Raw genomic sequence first — 19,286 nt, forward strand, 5'->3', positions numbered from 1 at the left:
TTTGAAGGTCCTTTAGCTTGACTTGAATTCCTATGCTGCTACCTTTCTTTTGGCGAAACTTTGTCTGGCATGTGACTGTACTCTGACTTCTAAACCCAGACTCCATTGCATATACTTCCATGTCTTCGACTACCTCTTCATACAAATCAGTTGCTTGAACCTACAATTGCATAACAGATGTTAATCAGTCAATGCTTGACTAATGACAAAGTAAACTACATACACTATCTCTGCGATAACAGCAGAAGCATTTTGATCGCTGAGATCATGAGTCAATATATTCAAGAGAGTCCCAACAAACTCCATAAAAATTTTGTAATTTAGACTAGTACTCAGACAACCATAACATAAGCAGTAGACTGAATGCTTATCCACACTCGCATATTACTCTAGCTTTTCATCAAATCTTACTTCCATACATTCTTGACGCGCTTGACAGTCTTCCATTCGGTCTCCCACCGTGCGTCTTGATGCATCATTATCTGCATCCCTTTGATTCTGTAGCTGCACATGCTTCCTCTGCAACAGATACAAAAAGTATGGCTCATTAAAATTACATTCACCCGAGTAGTGACTAATGATTTGTGTGCTGAAGAGGTAATACAATTACACTCACCTTGCGTTGCACAGACCGTTGCTCTGTTACAAGGTCTTGCAATGTAGGCTGCATTGTACTCAGAAGGTCTTCGATAAGCTGCATGTAAAAAGTACATCCATTAACTGTTGCAAATTGAAATGCATGCAGTGCCAGTATCTCACTAAGCAAATGTCAGTAGACTTGGTAAACCTTTCAGTGTTCCACTGATGTTCTCACCTTCTGCTGCTGTTTCTGCTGCAACCGATGTACTGAAGATGTCCGTGTCTTGCTGTTCGAAAGAGAGAGACTTGATGGTACTGCCCTTTTAATTAATCTCCGAATTGGTCGCTTGGGCCTCATCTCATCAGGAAGTAGCTGTTGCTGGTAGTCAAGGTGAAACTGGCTCTGCTCAAAGTGTTTGGAGCAGAGGAAATGTTGTGGCTTTGCACTACCCAACACTTCCTTAACAAACTTCGGTATGCTACCAACATCTCTACCACAGTTAATCACCCACTGTCTACACAGGTTGATATCACGTGGAAACCGATGGAATGATACCCCCTGTGGCAGATTGTCTTGGCGCATACTACAGTTGATTGCAAAGCAGGATGGCATTTTGATGATCACCTAATAAAAATAGAAATTACTATATCAAATCATACAGTAATCACACAACTAATTCATGGTAAACTTGTTACACTCCATGATATTGGTACAACCTGTAAGACTTCAACGGTTAGAATTGGTGTTCAATGAAATATCCAACTTTAATAATGGCTGTCTTCATGTGACAGTCATGCAATACATTTGTCAGTGTCACTTTCATCCACCTTATTTTCTCTGCGATCAAAGTGTATCCTTGCTTCCAGCCTTTACACGACACATGGAAGTCGACAATTACTCCGATTCAAAACAGGGGACTGTAAAAATTTACTTTTCTACATGAGCAATGTGACAGCAGTTCAAATTCAGGTAAATTTCTCCCCTTACCACAGAAACACTTTGTGCTACAAATAAAATGAAATGACGCACGATGGCATATAGTGATCGTATGGTAACTCTGCCACAGCCAAATACCTTAGGGATTCATTAGTCTTGCTTAGGCGGTGTGACCAGACCAGTACAGAATTAAAAACCACTTAGAGGATGAAATACACTTAGTTTGCACTGGTGGACATTTGCCAAGGATTGAAAGTTGCTCAAATATTGCTAAAAAAAGACAACAATCACCATCATGATATACAATAGTGAAAAGGGCTGTAAGTACGTACTCTGCTCTCAGAGCAGCATCAATTTAAGGCAATGGTAGACATATGTACACGACACATTAAGTATCCAAGTCAAAGATTCAAACACTTTATTAGTGCACACATTTCAAAATAAGGTAGTGTATACAGGATTGGAAAAGTAAAAGCATTTGTCAATTGTGACCAGCAATGCAGAGCTATAGTAATAAGAATAGACATGTCAGTGTTCTGAAAAAATCCATAGTCCCTCAAAGGGTTTAAATCCTGTGTACAAATCATCATCTGCACATGGAAACTGTGCTCGAATTCACGACACTACACAAGCAGGAAGCACCATTCGATTACCAAATCCCAGCCTTCGATTGTTATGCACCCACAACACATATGCACGGTACGCCACAACCCGGTACAACCTGAAATACAGAGCAATCCTGTGGTCAGACAGACACTGACCACCAACCAGACAGAGACACCGACCACCAACCAGACAGAGACACCGACCACCAACCAGACAGAGACACCGACAACCAGACAGAGACACCAACAACCAGACAGAGACACCGACAACCAGACAGAGACAACGTACTTGTTTGTCCACTGCGGTGGTTGATAACACCCTCTACGCTGACACAGAAGCCTGAATATAGTTTTTAAAACATTTGTATAAAGGCATGCCGAGTCAAACTGTGGATGCACAGTTATGCATGCAGTGTGACCTGATGCTGCAGTTATTTCTGCCCATTTTTCAATTGCTCGTGGCAAAGACACACAACATAGGCATTCAAGCAACATGGTCATCATTGTGCATTTGCCACATAGGCACCATGTCATACTTGACAGACTGCTGTAATCAGGGTCCAGCGAAGGCGGTTCATTCTTACCACTGTTGCACAAACGGCGCTGCTTCCTTGGCTCTCCAGGTTGATACCTGGGCTCAAATTGATATCCCTGTCTGCACTTGTTTGACTGTGCCCTGCCATGAGTACTGTTACAATGTGGGAGAGAAGAGCCAAAGGAAATGCATGAGAATTCTCCAATGCAGAAAAAATACATGTGTTCAGTGTTCCCTATATTGCATGCATGTATACGTCCATATATATAGCAGACTGGACAAAAAATCAATCACCCTCACTGAAGACACCATTGACAGTGTTTCAGTTTGGATAATGGGCAAAGTAAGCTACAACTATATATATCAGAAGGCATGTAATCACATTACAAAAGAGGTAATGTAAGTAAATCAGCTGTCACTGATATGTGTTGGGTGGTCCTGACAACCAACTGTGAATTGTAGTTTGCATATTGTCTGTTCCTGTACACAATTTGATGTTCATCGTGCATACAGCTGCAGTCATAACAGATGGGTTATCCTGCTGTCAGCTGGGTCCTCGGTCGGCCGAATTCCAAAGTCTAGGTCTGGCATCGGTTGTCGTCGCTTCCTCCCTGATGTCAGTGCAGCAGGGGTATAAAACAGGCAGCCAACGCCATTTTCTTCAGTCTTTCTTGCCGCGCGGTGCCCGAAGCAGAAGCAGTTCGCAAGTGCCGGTCGGCCAGCTCCTGAAATTTACGAAAGTATTTCGGCCGAAGTCTTCTTGAAAGCTAAGTACCCCGTTGGGGAAACTTTTCTTGCCTCAGACCGATGTCAGACAAAGTTAATAATTGCATTTCATGTGGGAAGCAAATACCGCATAAGGATTTCCACTCTTATTGTATACCTTGCTTAGGCCCAGACCACAACGTCTCGGCCTGCCGTTTTTGTGCTAGATTCAACAAACACACTATTAAGCATCGGGCGGAGTTCGCCCTTCACTTTTTTGGCAAAAAATTTAATTATATTATGTCGTCGGATTCTCCGACTCCAGTTTTGAGCAAGAAACGCAAAGATAAGGACCGGCATACGAGGTCCGCACCACCTACTGATGCCACGCTAAGGCCGACTACCGGTTCTCCGGTACCCAGCGAGGTGCCTACTCAGCCCCTGAGTACCGATGACAATGCATTACCGGTGTCTTCAGTACCCAAGGTTGCAGGCTCCTCGGCCCCCATTCCTACTACAGATACCGATGCCACTCCTGGCGGGGAAACTCAGAATTTAGACAGGCCTGCCATTTATCAAGGGGTCTTCAGGCCTTCCTCCTTCTCTATTAAAGCCTTCACTAAATCTAAAACAGCCATGAAAACCAAAAAACAGTTTCCTCAGACACCCTCTCAAGGCTCCATGCCTAAAAAACAGATGCTTAAAATGGCTGAGGATTTGATTACTCTTATCAGGGGTTCTCAACCCCCCCTCTGACAAAAGGCCCAGATTAGAGGAAGACTACCCTTCCTAAGATCAAGCTTCTATTGCCTCAGAACTATCTGAGGACCAGGATTGTGCCTTTTCTCCATTCAAAGACTCTGATGCAGAGGAGTCTATTCCCTCGGTCTCCCCCCCTGAGGACTTCTCTTCTGGGGAAACCCTGCATACATTGAGGGAACACTTTCACTGGGAAGGCCAAGATTACTCAGATTCCAAGAAAAGGCTCAGGGAATTTCTTCTGCTCCCCCAGCATAGGCCTCTGGCTATCCCTCCTGTTTTAGATATATTGGATGATGTGTACACAGAAGCCAGCCTTAATCCTGATTCTTTGCCTCCAGCCCCTGTTAAACCAGACAGGTATTACCGGGTTCCTGATTCTCACCAGTTCCTATATAAAAGCCATACTGCTGACCCAGAAACTATTTCACAGGGGTCCCAAGGGAATTAAGGCCTCTACTGCTAAAAACCCATTACCTTCAGAGAGAGATTCCAGATCTTTAGAAAGGTTGTGGGAAAAAGGTGTACACCTCGGCCACTTTAACCATGAGGGCATTAAACTGTCAATTCCATATGTTAAAGTATCAACAGTTTTTGATATCTCAGCTCAAAAGCAAAATGACACAACCGGAACAACCAGATTTAAAAGAGTTGCAGGATTTGTTGCATGGTGCAGAGCAAGTGGGTAAACATACCTTGCAGTGAGGTTTTGATGCTTTAGAGGCCTCATGTAGAGCTGCTGTTACGGGGTCTGTTATACGTAGGCATGCTTGGCTCAAAGAGCAAACCTTACCAGATCATGTCAAAGCTAAATTATTAGATGCACCTCTTCAAAAGATGTATTGTTTGGTGTTAAAGCAGAGGAGGTGCTAAAGAAAATGGAGGAAAAAGGGAAATCAATGCAAACAGTGAAAGATTTCCTGCAGGTACAGCCTCCATGTTTCAGTAGAAACTGGCCTTCAAAAATTGGTCCTTTCCAGCCACGGACAGACCTCAAAGGGGCAGATACAGGCGTCCAAGGAGTAGAGGGCAACCTCAAGGATCTTTCAGAGCCAGACAGTGGCAAGCACCAACCCCAAGAGGTGGAGAAGATAGATCACAGTCTTTCAGAAAACAGTCACAATGACTTCCCCCTACACCTGCCAAGCAAAGCTTTAATGGCAGCACCTTTGGGTGGAAAACTGACATTATTCTAAAAAAACTGGCATATTGTTACAAAAGACAAATGGATTCTGGACATTATAGACAGAGGCTTCAGCTTCCATTTTCACACCCTTCCAAAAATGAGAGGCATGCCAAACCTGCCACAAAATCAAAGGGCAGAGGCACAAAAACAAATTTCAGCTCTCATGGACATGAAGGCAATTCAAGAGGTACCTGCAAAAGAACAAGGTCAAGGGTTTTATTCCAGACTATTCCTGGTACCAAGGAAAGACAAAGATTGGAGACCTATCTTAGACCTGTCCATCCTAAACACATATCTACAGGTGCGAAAATTCAAGATGCTCACATTACAGCAGCTTCTTCCCATGCTGGGCAAGGAGTCTTGGCTGGTAACATTGGACCTCAAGGAGGCATACCTGCATGTCCCTATCAGACAAGATTGCAGAAGATACCTCAGATTTCTTGCAGGTTCAACCCATTACCAATTCTCTGCATTGCCCTTTGGCTTATTTACTGCACCCAGAGTGTTTACGAAATGCCTGGCATCAGTAATCACCTTCTGCAGACTACAAGGCATACAAATCTACCCATATCTGGACGACTGCCTGATCCAAGCGGACAGCAAGGACATACTACTGCAGCACCTGGTGTTTGTAATAAAACTGTTGAACTTCCTGGGATACACAGTCAACAAAAAGAAATCAAAACTAATACCCTCTCAACAAATTATTTTCCTGGGTGCCAACTTGGATACCACCACCCAGATGGCCTACCTCACGCCAGACAAGCAAGGGCAACTGTCTCAATACTTCAGAAAAATGGCAACTTACACCAGGCTAACTGCAAGGAAAGTCCTGCAGGCTCTGGGATTCATGGCATCTTGCATCCTACTTATCCCATGTGCAAAGCTACATATGAGGAAACTTCAATGGTACCTAAAAAACTTATGGTCTCAACACAGCCACAGCTTGGAAGCAATTATACCACTCATTCCATGCCTTCAAAAGGAATTTATGTGGTGGGCTCAAGCTTGCCAAAGAAACACAGGTCTTCCTTTCTGTGTACCTCAAGCAACTCAAATCATCACAACAGATGCCTCAGACTATGCCTGGGGAGCACACATGACAAATCAGTGCATTCATGGAAAATGGGCACGAAAAGAGAAGCTCCTTCACATCAACCAAAAGGAAATGCTAGCCGTGCAAAAGGCTATTATGACCTTCAAAGACCTACTGCATCCAGGCCAGCTAATGATAAGGACAGACAACACCACAGTGATGTGGTACATAAACAAACAGGGGAACCTCATTCATACCCCCTGTGCAGGCAAGCCATGACCCTATGGAACACAGTACTGGAATTGAAAATTCAACTACAGGCACAATTCCTGCCAGGGAAGGAAAACACACTGGCAGACAACCTAAGCAGAAATATGACAGATCCACACGAATGGAAGTTGCATCCTCAAATTTTCACAAAGATAACTCAGGCATGGGGACGGCCAGACATAGATCACTTTGCTACCCACAAAAATTGCCAGTTGAAAAAATTTTGTTCAAGGACCTATCATCCACAGGCCTGGAAAGTGGATGCACTTTCCTTCAATTGGGCAACATTGACAGTCTATGCCTTCCCGCCTCTTCCTCTGCTGCCCAAAGTTCTATTAAAAGCCAGAGCAGAGAGGCTGAAAATGATTCTCATTGCTCCAGACTGGCCAAGGCAACACTGGCATCCGCTCCTGAAAAGCCTGAAACATTCCCCACCATGGATCCTACCTCTAGTCCCTCTTCTGTTGTCCCAGCACAACTACAAAACTCTTCACAGCCATCTCAAAACTCTAAATCTAGCTGCATGGAGAATTCCTTGATTTCCCAACAGTTTCTTCTCTCCAAGGAGGTGCAGGATGTCATCTTGGAGGCCAGAAGACCTTCTACTAGAAAGGCCTACTCCGCCAAATGGAAACGATTTTGTGCCTGGAATCAAAAGAAGGGACAGAATCCTTGGGTAATAAATATACCTCAAATTTTACAGTACCTAGCTGAGATGTTAAACAATGGACTTTCCTTCTCCTCCATCAAGATCCACACTTCAGCCATTTCTGCACAATACAACACAGATCCTCCGTTATTCTCCCATCCTCTCTTAAGGCAGTTCCTCAGAGGGGCAAAGAATATAAAACCCCCAAGGAAACTTCCAGTCCCTGCTTGGGACCTCAACTTCGTATTGAAAAAGCTGACCCTTCCTCCCTTCGAGCCAGCTTCTTCATCAGAGTTACAGTACTTGTCATGGAAAACAGTCTTTCTTCTGGTTATCACCTCAGCTTGCAGGGTTTCGGAGCTACAGGCCCTCATGGCTGTGCAACCATTCATCATTTTCCATCAGGACAGGGTTTCCTTACGAACCAACCCTACCTTTATGCCAAAGGTAGTATCCAGTGTAGCTTTGAATCAGACTATCCACTTATCTACCTTTTATCCTAATCCACAAAACAAAGGGGAAAGACTACTACATTCCTTGGACATTCACAGACAACTTTGTTATTATTTGGACAGGACAAAGCCAGTCAGGAAATCTGAGCAACTCTTTGTGTCCTATGCTGCAGGTACTCAAGGAAAGGCTATTTCCAAACAGACAATTTCAAAATGGATAGCCCACTGCATACGCTTTTGTTACTCATTTCATGGAAAAACTGTGCCTGCATGCATCAGATCCCACTCCACCAGAGCCACAGCTACCTCTGTAGCCTTCTTCAGGGGGCTCCCTACCAAGGATATTTTGGAAGCAGCCACCTGGAGTTCAGTGCACACTTTCTCCAAGCACTATCACCTCCCACTATACTCTAAATCTAGAGCGGGCTTTGCCACAGCAGTCCTGCAGGGCATCCTAGCCTCTCCTAGTTCCACTTAGTGCCTACCACCCTTACTTAGCTTTGGGATTCTACCCATCTGTTATGACTGCAGCTGTATGCACGATGAACATAGTACAGTTTTGTACCTACCATAAATGTAGATGTTCGAGTGCTCATACAGCTGCAGTCCAGGTTTCCCTCTTAGGACAGGCCTTATGACAAACCCTTTTCATATAACCTTTTGGGGTACTCTTTTATGGTGTATTTGCTTGCAACTACTGTTTTTGATTTATCAGCATTGCATTTTTGCATAACATTATGTTTGCCTTCCTTCTGGGGGCACCTGACATCTGGGGCAAGAAAAACTGAAGAAAATGGCGTCGGCTGCCTCTTTTATACCCCTGCCGCACTGACATCAGGGAGGAAGTGACGACAACCGACGCCGGACCTAGACTTTGGAATTCAGCCGACCGAGGACCCGCCTGATGGCAGGATAACCCATCTGTTATGACTGCAGCTGTATGAGCACTCGAACATCTACATTTATGGTAGGTACAAAACTGTACTTTCTTCATACCAGATTTTAATAGTCAGGAAATGTGCTAGTGCGCAATCTACTCCACCCACTTCACACAGACACACGTGCCCGTTGCGTCAATGTCCAGATTCTGACTGCAAGCATCAATGAGACAGACATTCAAAGATAATTTTAACCCGTGTCAGATATTAACTTCCAGTTTGGTTTATTTTCAAATCAGACCCCTTGGACAAGAAACACACGTTCCTGAATACACCTTCCTGATTATATTGTATTGCTTGTACAATGCAGTACAGTTTTATTGGGCGTTTTAATTTTGTTTAAAACATTCCTGAAAACAGTTAAGCATAATGCATTCACCTATAAAGACAATACCGGCCAATTTGGAAAATTTCAATCACGAGTCCAGTCGAAATTCAAGTCTAAGCAAAACAAGCAAGCCCTAAAAGCAAACCACTTCTCCTTGTACTCCAGTTCTAATTATAATTTATATTGAGCTTTATTAAACTACCAAGTTACATGCGTAAACTAGCAATCTGATACTCCCACGTGTAGAAATGTTGCTTATCCAAAAAAAAAAAACTGATGCCTGACAACTCCTATGTGTTTCATGGGGAAACCATGATCACAGTAAAAACTGAAAAGCAAACAGGAAACAAGCTCACAATACACTGCTTAACAGATTACTGCACAGGATATGGACCACACATCGATTGGCATTCTGTTTAGTTTGTAGATAAATCCTGTTATGAGCTCTTAAAATAATGTAATCCTGTCTTTTAGTACAAAGACAGTCATATGCATTTCAATACCCCAGGCTTATGTTATCTAGTAACGCAAGTATTCTCTGCATGGCAACAGAAAGGCTTTCAAAGTTGGCAATTCTTTAACAGTATGCTTATTGCAACGTACTTGCATTCTACAATCTCAGACAAGATTAACAGTCTTACCAGATGGTCATTACAGCATTGCTACTTAAACACAGAGCAACAGGCAGTTTGATAAGCGTAAATAAACAGTATAAAAGATGACAGAAACCAGAACATCATGCAAAATCAAGGAGAGATGAAAAGCCATTGTACTTGTGTCGACCTTGGAAGGGGGATACTCTGCACATTTACACTGCATAACTGATCCTTGCCTTGCTTTGACATATGGACAGCCAGTACATGGGGCAGTTGGACATAAGTATGTCACAATTTGAAATGTCTCTGGCTGACAGCGATGGCCCTGACACATGTCATCCCTATGAACCTCACTGCAAGAAAGCAGGACAAAGCCATACATAGAAGTGGGACAAAGGCACAAACAGAAGTGTGATTATTGCTCTTATAAACTGTGAAAGATTATGATAAAAGAGAGTAGGTCTTGCATTAGTATGAATTTTCCAAAGGCTATTAAATCTGAAACTGAAAAGTCATTTCTTTCCATCTTCATTCTCTAATGATTTGCCTCTAATTATCCCCAGAAAAACCACACAAATTTGTTAAATGGACCAAAAATGTGATGCAATAAGATAAAATAGCCACACAATACAGCATAATACCTCTGAGATCATCCATGTGCAACTAACATCGGGCAAATCTGCAATGCAAATTGTGGCCTGCTACAGATCACCCTCCCAGGACCAGCACTACGCCTTTCTGGAGACAATAGAAAACATGAAGGTCCTATCAAACACTCTGATATCAGGAAATTTCAATTACCCTACCATTAACTGGTAAAAGTACTTGAGTACAATCTCCCAGGCTCAGCGCATCCTGGAATTTATCAACTCAAATGCCCTGGATCAGCTTGTAAACTCCCCTACCAGAGGCCACAACATATTGGACCTGGTCATCACCAACATGGGCGACAGGTGCTCCGTACCGGAGGTCAACCCATCACTGGTTAGATCAGACAATAAACTAATCACCCTGGATGTCCACACCACGCCACCACCCCCAACCAAGGAAACCACAGTGAAAAACTTTTCTAAAGCAAACTTCACCTTACTTAAGACAGAGGTGGTAAGTTTCACAGCCCCCACGCTAAAGGATAATACTGCCCAAGATGAAGAATCCTTTACAATTGCACTCTATCAGCATCTACAAGGATGCATGTATCATGCCATCCCTAGCAAAACCAAGACTCACTACCGTAAGAGAAGGAAACCAGTCTGGTGGATCCCAGCCATAAACAGGTTATACAACAAAAGGAGGAAATTAGTTCAGAAAAAAAGCAAATCCCAAGAAGGAAAGACATCCCTGATCAGTATCAGTAAGAAACTAAGGTCCCTCATAAAATCATCCAAGGCTAACTTCGAAGCAAAAATAGCCAAGGATTCGAAAGGTAACCACAAAGACTTATTTAGCTATGTCAAGAATCTAAGTGGCAACTAGCAGGTATACTCTAAGATACTGCAATATAGCACAAAATATACTGAACCTACTGATATTGCCAACATACTAGCACATAGATTCAGTGCAAACTTCACCTCCCTCTCAACTTCAAAAGGGGCCACAATACCGGAAAAGTGTAGTGTCCTGGAAATCACAGAAGCACAGGTGAAAACACCCCTTTCAAAAGCCAAAAACACAGCATCAATGGGGACAGATGGTGTACCAGCCTGCATCTTGCATGAACTACAGAACAAACTAACCCCCTACCTAAACATGCTGTTCGACCTCAGCCTCTCCACAGGCTATGTGCCCATAGAGTGGCGCACAGCAATGGTTATTCCGCTCCACAACTGACCCTGGTAACTATCGCCCCATAAGCCTGACTAGCCTGGGCTGCAAGGCTGGAGTGCATCATCATGGAACTCATCAACAAAGACATTGAGAACATCCAAACACTTGACCCGACATTTCTGTGGAGGGATTATTAAGGGAAGTGCAACCTTTTGAGCCACATGCAGAGACAGTTGAGATGTTGGGATATGCCTAACTCTATCAAGAAGTTTCCATGTACCTAGCAACCAGTTAATGCAGGAAATCTGGACAAGGCAAAAAATGTGTGGGGACATGTAAACAGTACTAAAATTGATCTCGTACAAATTGAGACCGTTGATCGAACAGGTCCTGCTTTACCATGCATTTTTCGGAAGGTTATGAAGGCTGAAAACCAGTCTCATTTAGTGACTTAATTCCAAAAATAATGAGACAGAAAACCACAATTTGAGGATACAAAAACCAGAAGCCTTATTTGCTAAAACACACACACACACACACAAAAAAAAAACACACACAAAAAAAACACACACAAAAAAAACACACACACAAAAAAAACACAACCCTTGCTTTCAGTCAAAATCTGGACATTGAAGCAGCACTGAAACCGACATTCAAAGATAGTACATTTAGCCCGTGCCAGACATTAACTTAAGGTTTGGTTTATTTTCACATCACAGATCACAAGAAACACATGTTCCTGAATATATATTTTATATATTTATATATATATATATATATATATATATATATATATATATATATATATATATATATATATAGTTTTATTGGGTGTTTGTTGAAAACATTCCTAAAAGAGTGAAACAGTATTCATGTACCAATAAAGACAATACAGCCCAATTCGGAAGATTTCCATCACAAGTCTAGTCAAAATCAAGTCTAAGAAAAACAAGCAGCACTAAAAGCAAACCACTTCTCCTTGTACTCACCTTCTAATTTTAATTTTTATTTAGCTTTATTAAACTTCCAAGTAGAAAACAAGGATCGTGCTGAAACTACCAATCTCTGTGATACCCACACTTGTAGAAATGTTGGTTATCCAAAATAAATCTGCTGCCTGAAAACAACTATCTACTTGATTCATGGGGAAAACATGACCACAGTAAAAAAATGAAAAGCAAACAGGAAATAAGCTCACGATACACTGCAACGAGTATGTCACAATTTTAAATGTCTCTGGCAGACAGCGATGTCCCTGACACATGTCATACCTATGAACCTCAGCACAAGAAATCAGAACTAAGCCATACATAAGTGGGACAAAGGCACAAATAGAAGTAGAAATTTTAAATATTGCTCTTATAAACTTAGAAAAAACATCCAATAGTAGCTCTTGGATTATGAATTTTCGAAAGGATAAGAAATCTGAAACTGAAATGTATGCCATTATTTTCTATCTTCAGTCTCTAATGATTTGGCATGTAATTGTCCACAAAAAACCAACACAAGGTTATGTAAAATGGACCAAAAATGTGATTCAAAAAGAAAATACGCACACAATAGAGCTGGGAAGCTGTCAAAGAAGGGGCACCTTTTAATAATATTACTGCTAACTGGAGCAGCTGACAAAAACAAAAATGACATGCATTTCTGAAAAGAAAGTAATCCCTAACTGGATTATTACATGTAATTGTAAACCCTCCATGTTTTCTTGCAAAACTACTATTTCTGGGGAGGGATTATTAGGTGAAAAGAAACATTTAGAGCCAAATCCATGGACAGTTTAGAGGTTGCGATATGCCTAATTCTATAAAGCAATTTATAGAAATTTAACTAGCAACCTGTTAATGCAGGAAATCTGGACAAGGCCAAATATGTCGGGGGACATCTAAACAGTACTAAAAATTTCTCTCGTATAAACAGAGACAGTTGATAGAATAAGAGGTCTGGCTTTAGCATCCTTTTTCCTTGCTTGCAGTCTCACACAGACACTTGCCCCCTTGCTTGCAGTCAGACACATGCACTTGCCCCCACACACACTTGACCCCTTGCTTGCAGTCAGACACACACACACTTGCCCCCCACACACACTTGGCCCCTTGCTTGCAGTCAAACACACACACTTGCCCCCACACACACTTGCCCCCTTGATTGCGGTCAGACACACTTGCCGCCTTGCTTAGCAGTCACACACACACTTGCCCTCTTGCTTAGCAGCCTCACACACACAATTGCCCCCTTGCTTAGCAGCCTCACACACACACACACTTGCACCCTTGCTTAGCAGCCTCCCGCCCACACACACACTTGCCCCCTTGGCTGCAGTCACACACACACACACACACACACACACACACACACACACACACACACACACACACACACACACACACTTTCCCCCTTGGCTGCAGTCACACATACACACACTTGCCCCCTTGGCTGCAGTCAAGTAGCAAACAAGGATCGTGCTGAAACTACCAATCTCTGTGATACCCACACTTGTAGAAATGTTGGTTATCCAAAATAAATCTGCTGCCTGAAAACAACTATCTACTTGATTCATGGGGAAAACATGACCACAGTAAAAAAATGAAAAGCAAACAGGAAATAAGCTCACGATACACTGCAACGAGTATGTCACAATTTTAAATGTCTCTGGCAGACAGCGATGTCCCTGACACATGTCATACCTATGAACCTCAGCACAAGAAATCAGAACTAAGCCATACATAAGTGGGACAAAGGCACAAATAGAAGTAGAAATTTTAAATATTGCTCTTATAAACTTAGAAAAAACATCCAATAGTAGCTCTTGGATTATGAATTTTCGAAAGGATAAGAAATCTGAAACTGAAATGTATGCCATTATTTTCTATCTTCAGTCTCTAATGATTTGGCATGTAATTGTCCACAAAAAACCAACACAAGGTTATGTAAAATGGACCAAAAATGTGATTCAAAAAGAAAATACGCACACAATAGAGCTGGGAAGCTGTCAAAGAAGGGGCACCTTTTAATAATATTACTGCTAACTGGAGCAGCTGACAAAAACAAGAATGACATGCAATTCTGAAAAGAAAGTAATCCCTAACTGGATTATTACATGTAATTGTAAACCCTCCATGTTTTCTTGCAAAACTACTATTTCTGGGGAGGGATTATTAGGTGAAAAGAAACATTTAGAGCCAAATCCATGGACAGTTTAGAGGTTGTGATATGCCTAATTCTATAAAGCAATTTATAGAAATTTAACTAGCAACCTGTTAATGCAGGAAATCTGGACAAGGCCAAATATGTCGGGGGACATCTAAACAGTACTAAAAATTTCTCTCGTATAAACAGAGACAGTTGATAGAATAAGAGGTCTGGCTTTAGCATCCTTTTTCCTTGCTTGCAGTCTCACACAGACACTTGCCCCCTTGCTTGCAGTCAGACACATGCACTTGCCCCCACACACACTTGCCCCCTTGCTTGCAGTCAGACACACGCAATTGCCCCCCACATACACTTGGCCCCTTGCTTGCAGTCAAACACACACACTTGCCCCCCACACACACTTGCCCCCTTGATTGCGGTCAGACACACTTGCCGCCTTGCTTAGCAGTCACACACACACTTGCCCTCTTGCTTAGCAGCCTCACACACACAATTGCCCCCTTGCTTAGCAGCCTCACACACACACACACTTGCACCCTTGCTTAGCAGCCTCCCGCCCACACACACACTTGCCCCCTTGGCTGCAGTCACACACACACACACACACACACACACACACACACACACACACACACACACACACACACACACACACACACACACACACACACTTTCCCCCTTGGCTGCAGTCACACATACACACACTTGCCCCCTTGGCTGCAGTCACACACACTTGCCCCCTTGCTTGCAGTTGCCCACATACACAGACATGCACACACTTGCCCCCTTGCTTGCAGTCCACACACACAAGCACACACACTTGCCCCCTTGCCTGCAGTCACACACACTTGCCCCATTACTACCAGTCACACACACTTGCCCCCTTGATAGCCACACACACTTGCCCCCTTGCTTGCAGTCAGACACACAGATATACACCATACACACACACACACATACATACATACACACACATATATAATTATATTGCTTGTACAATGCAGTAAAGTTTTATTGGGTGTTTTAATTGGGTTAAAACATTCCAGAAAACAGTGAAACTAAATACATGCACCAATAAAGACAGTACCACCCAATTCAGAACATTTCCATCACAAGTCTAGTCAAACTCAAGTCTAGTAAAACAAGCAGCACTAAACGCAAATCACTTCTCCTTGTACTCCAGTTCTAATTATAATTTATATTCAGCTTTATTAAACTACCAAGTAACATAACCAAGCAACGTGTTGCAACTAGCAATCACTGTGATACCCCCCCCACTTGTAGAAATGTTGGTTATCCAAAACAAATCTGCTGCCTGAAAACAACTATCTACTTGTTTCATGGGTAAAACATGATCACAGTGAAAAATGAAAAGCAAACATGAAATCAGCACAGAATACACTGCAACGAGTATGTCACAATTTGAAATGTCTCAGGCTGACAGCGATGGTCCTGACATGTCATACCTATGAACCTCAGTGCAATAAATCAGGAGTAAGCCATAAGTGGGACAAAGGCACAAGTAGAAGCAGAAATTTTAAATATTGCTCTTACAAAGTTAGAAAGATCATCCAACAGTAGGTCTTGCATTATTATGCATTTTCGAAAGGGTATGAAATCTGAAGCTGAAATGTCTGCCATTATTTTCTATCTTCAGTCTATAATGTTTTACCACTAACTGTCCACAAAAAACCACCACAACGTTATGTAAAATGGACCGAAAATGTGAATCAAAAAGATAAATTAGCCACACAATACAGCAGGGAAGCTGTCAAAGAAGGGACACGTTTTAATGCTATTACTCCTAAGTGGAGCAGCTGTCCAAAAAAAAAATTGACATGCATTTCTGAAAAGAAAGTAATCCCTAACTGGATTATTCCATGTAATTAATTGTAAACCCTCCATGTTTTCTTCCAACACTGCTATTTCTGGGGAGAGATTATTAGGGGAAGAGAAACATTTAGAGCCAAATCCTTGGACAGTTCAGAGGTTGGGATATGCCTAGTTCTATAAATTAATGTATTTCCCTTTAACTAGCAACCTGTTAATGCAGGAAATCTGGGCAAGGCAAAATATGTCGGGGGACATCTAAACATTACTAACAGTTTCTCTCATATAAACTGAGACAGTTCATCTAATAACAGGTCTTGCTTTAGCATGCATTTTTCTAGATTGCAGTCTCACACACAGACACTTGCCCACTTGCTTGCATTCTCCCACACACACTTGACCCCCACACACACACTTGCCGTCACACACCATTGTCCCCTTGCTTGCAGTCTCTCATAGAAACACGCACTTGCCCCCTTGCTTGCAGTGACACTTGCCTTGCTTGCAGTCTCTCACAGAAACACACACTTGCCCCCTTGCTTGCAGTGACACACTTCCTTGCTTGCAGTCTCCCACACAAGCACCAACACTAGCCCCTTTGCTTGCAGTCACACACACACACACACTAGCCCCCTTGCTTGCAGTCACACACACACACACACACACACACACACACACACACACACACACACACACACACACACACACACTAGCCCCTTGCTTGCATTCACACACACACACTAGCCCCCTTGCTTGCAGTCACACACACACACTAGCCCCTTGCTTGCAGTCACACACACACTAGCCCCCTTGCTCGCAGTCACACACACACACACTAGCCCCCTTGCTCGCAGTCTCACACACACACACTAGCCCCCTTGCTCACAGTCTCACACACACACACTAGCCCCCTTGCTCGCAGTCACATACACACACACACTAGCCCCCTTGCTTGCAGTCACTCTCACACACACACACACACACACACACACTAGCCCCCTTGCTTGCAGTCACACACACAAACACACACACACACACACACACACACACACACACACACACACACACACACACACACACACACACACACAGACACAGTATAATCAAAGTCATATTTAATAGGAATTAATACAGACATTTTTCATTTGCTAATGTTGGAAGAAAGAATTGTATTTGTATGCTAAGGACAATTTCTACTGAACATACAAATTAAGCCTTGGACTTGCATGATTTAGCACAGCAATTTTAGAAAAAAATGTTGAAACTTAGTTTAAGAAAATGCTAGCTTATTAGCTATAACTTTGTAAATTAAGCTTGACAGAGTTTCATGGAATATATAGCAATATTCCACTAACTAGGTGCAATCTTTTAAGATAATTAATTGAAAATAACTGTCAACACTACAGATAAGGATACAGAACTGAACAGACATTTGCACCAACATGTAATTGAACCTGATAGGCATTAATATGCTTTCTGTCAAATGCATAAAGAGAAAGACATTTTGTCATATTCTGACCATAGCATTAACTTCATATAGCTGACTGTATGCTTTATGTCTGAATGCCATGTGGATAACAGTGTCACATTGTGTTCTGTTACTCTGACTACATATGATTTGGTTTCTGGAGGTGGTTGTAGTATTTACTTCAAGATTTAGAGTTTACATTGGCTCAGGAAGAAAAATCATTTAAATATCAGCACTACAGGGGTGGCCATTTAATAAGATGTACATGTCTGTTGAAAATGTACTAGTTATCTACTGTTGGAGCATAGGAATTAACACACTTTGATGAATGGCAATGATGTTGACAGCTGGGGAAAGGAATATCTTTTCTACTGGTTTTTACCGTGTGGGTGGAAACATGCCATGTGTAAAACTAAGTCCTAAAGGAATGTAAATTGTGATTCAGGGTTGAAAAAAAATAATAATTGAATGCATTCTACACATATCCTTCTGTTCTCTATGCAGTCGCACACGCACACAGACACACTAGCCCCCTTGCTTGCAGGCACACAGACACACTAGCCACCTTGCTTGCAGGCGCACAGACACACTAACCCCCTTGCTTGCAGGTGCACAGACACACTAGCCCCCTTGCTTGCAGGCGCACAGACACACTAGCCCCCTTGCTTGCAGGCGCACAGACACACTAGCCCCCTTGCTTGCAGGCGCACAGACACACTAGCCCCCTTGCTTGCAGGCACACAGACACACTAGCCCCCTTGCTTGCAGGCACACAGACACACTAGCCACCTTGCTTGCAGGCACACAGACGCACACGCACACAGACACACATGCACACAGACACGCACACACACACAGACACACACGCACACAGACACACATGCACCTTTACTTCTACAATGATTTAGATTTTATTTTTACATTTTATAGCAGTGTACTAACCAAGCAGAGAAATCTGTTTCAAAAGCAAGGATAAATTGATCCTGTAATACCTATGAACCTCAGCGCAAGAAATCAGGACAAAGCCATACATAGAAATGGGACAAAGGCACAAACAGAAGTAGGATTATTGCTCCTATTAAATTATGAAAGATTATGAAATAGTAGGTCTTGCATTAGTATGAATTTTCAAAAGGGTATGAAATCTGAAACCTAAATGTCTGTCATTGTTTTCATTCTTCAGTCTCTAATGATTTGGCACCTATTGTCCCAAAAAAAACCCACAAGTTTATGTAAAAAGGACCAAAAATGTGATTCAAAAAGATAAATTAGCCACACAGTACAGCTGGTAACCTGTCAAAGAAGGGGCACCTTTTAATATTAGTACTGCTAACTTGAGCAGCTGACAAAATAAAAAAAAAAATCAACATGCGTTTATGAAATGAAAGTAATCCGTAACTGGATTATTACAGTTAATTGTAAGCCCTCCATGTTTTCTTCCAAAATTGCCATTTCTGGGGAGGGATTATTAGGGGAAGAGCAACATTTAC

The sequence above is a fragment of the Protopterus annectens genome, chromosome 10.part0 (assembly GCF_019279795.1).
Source record: "Protopterus annectens isolate FY-2018-M chromosome 10.part0, PAN1.0, whole genome shotgun sequence".
Classification (NCBI taxonomy): Eukaryota; Metazoa; Chordata; order Ceratodontiformes; family Protopteridae; genus Protopterus; species Protopterus annectens.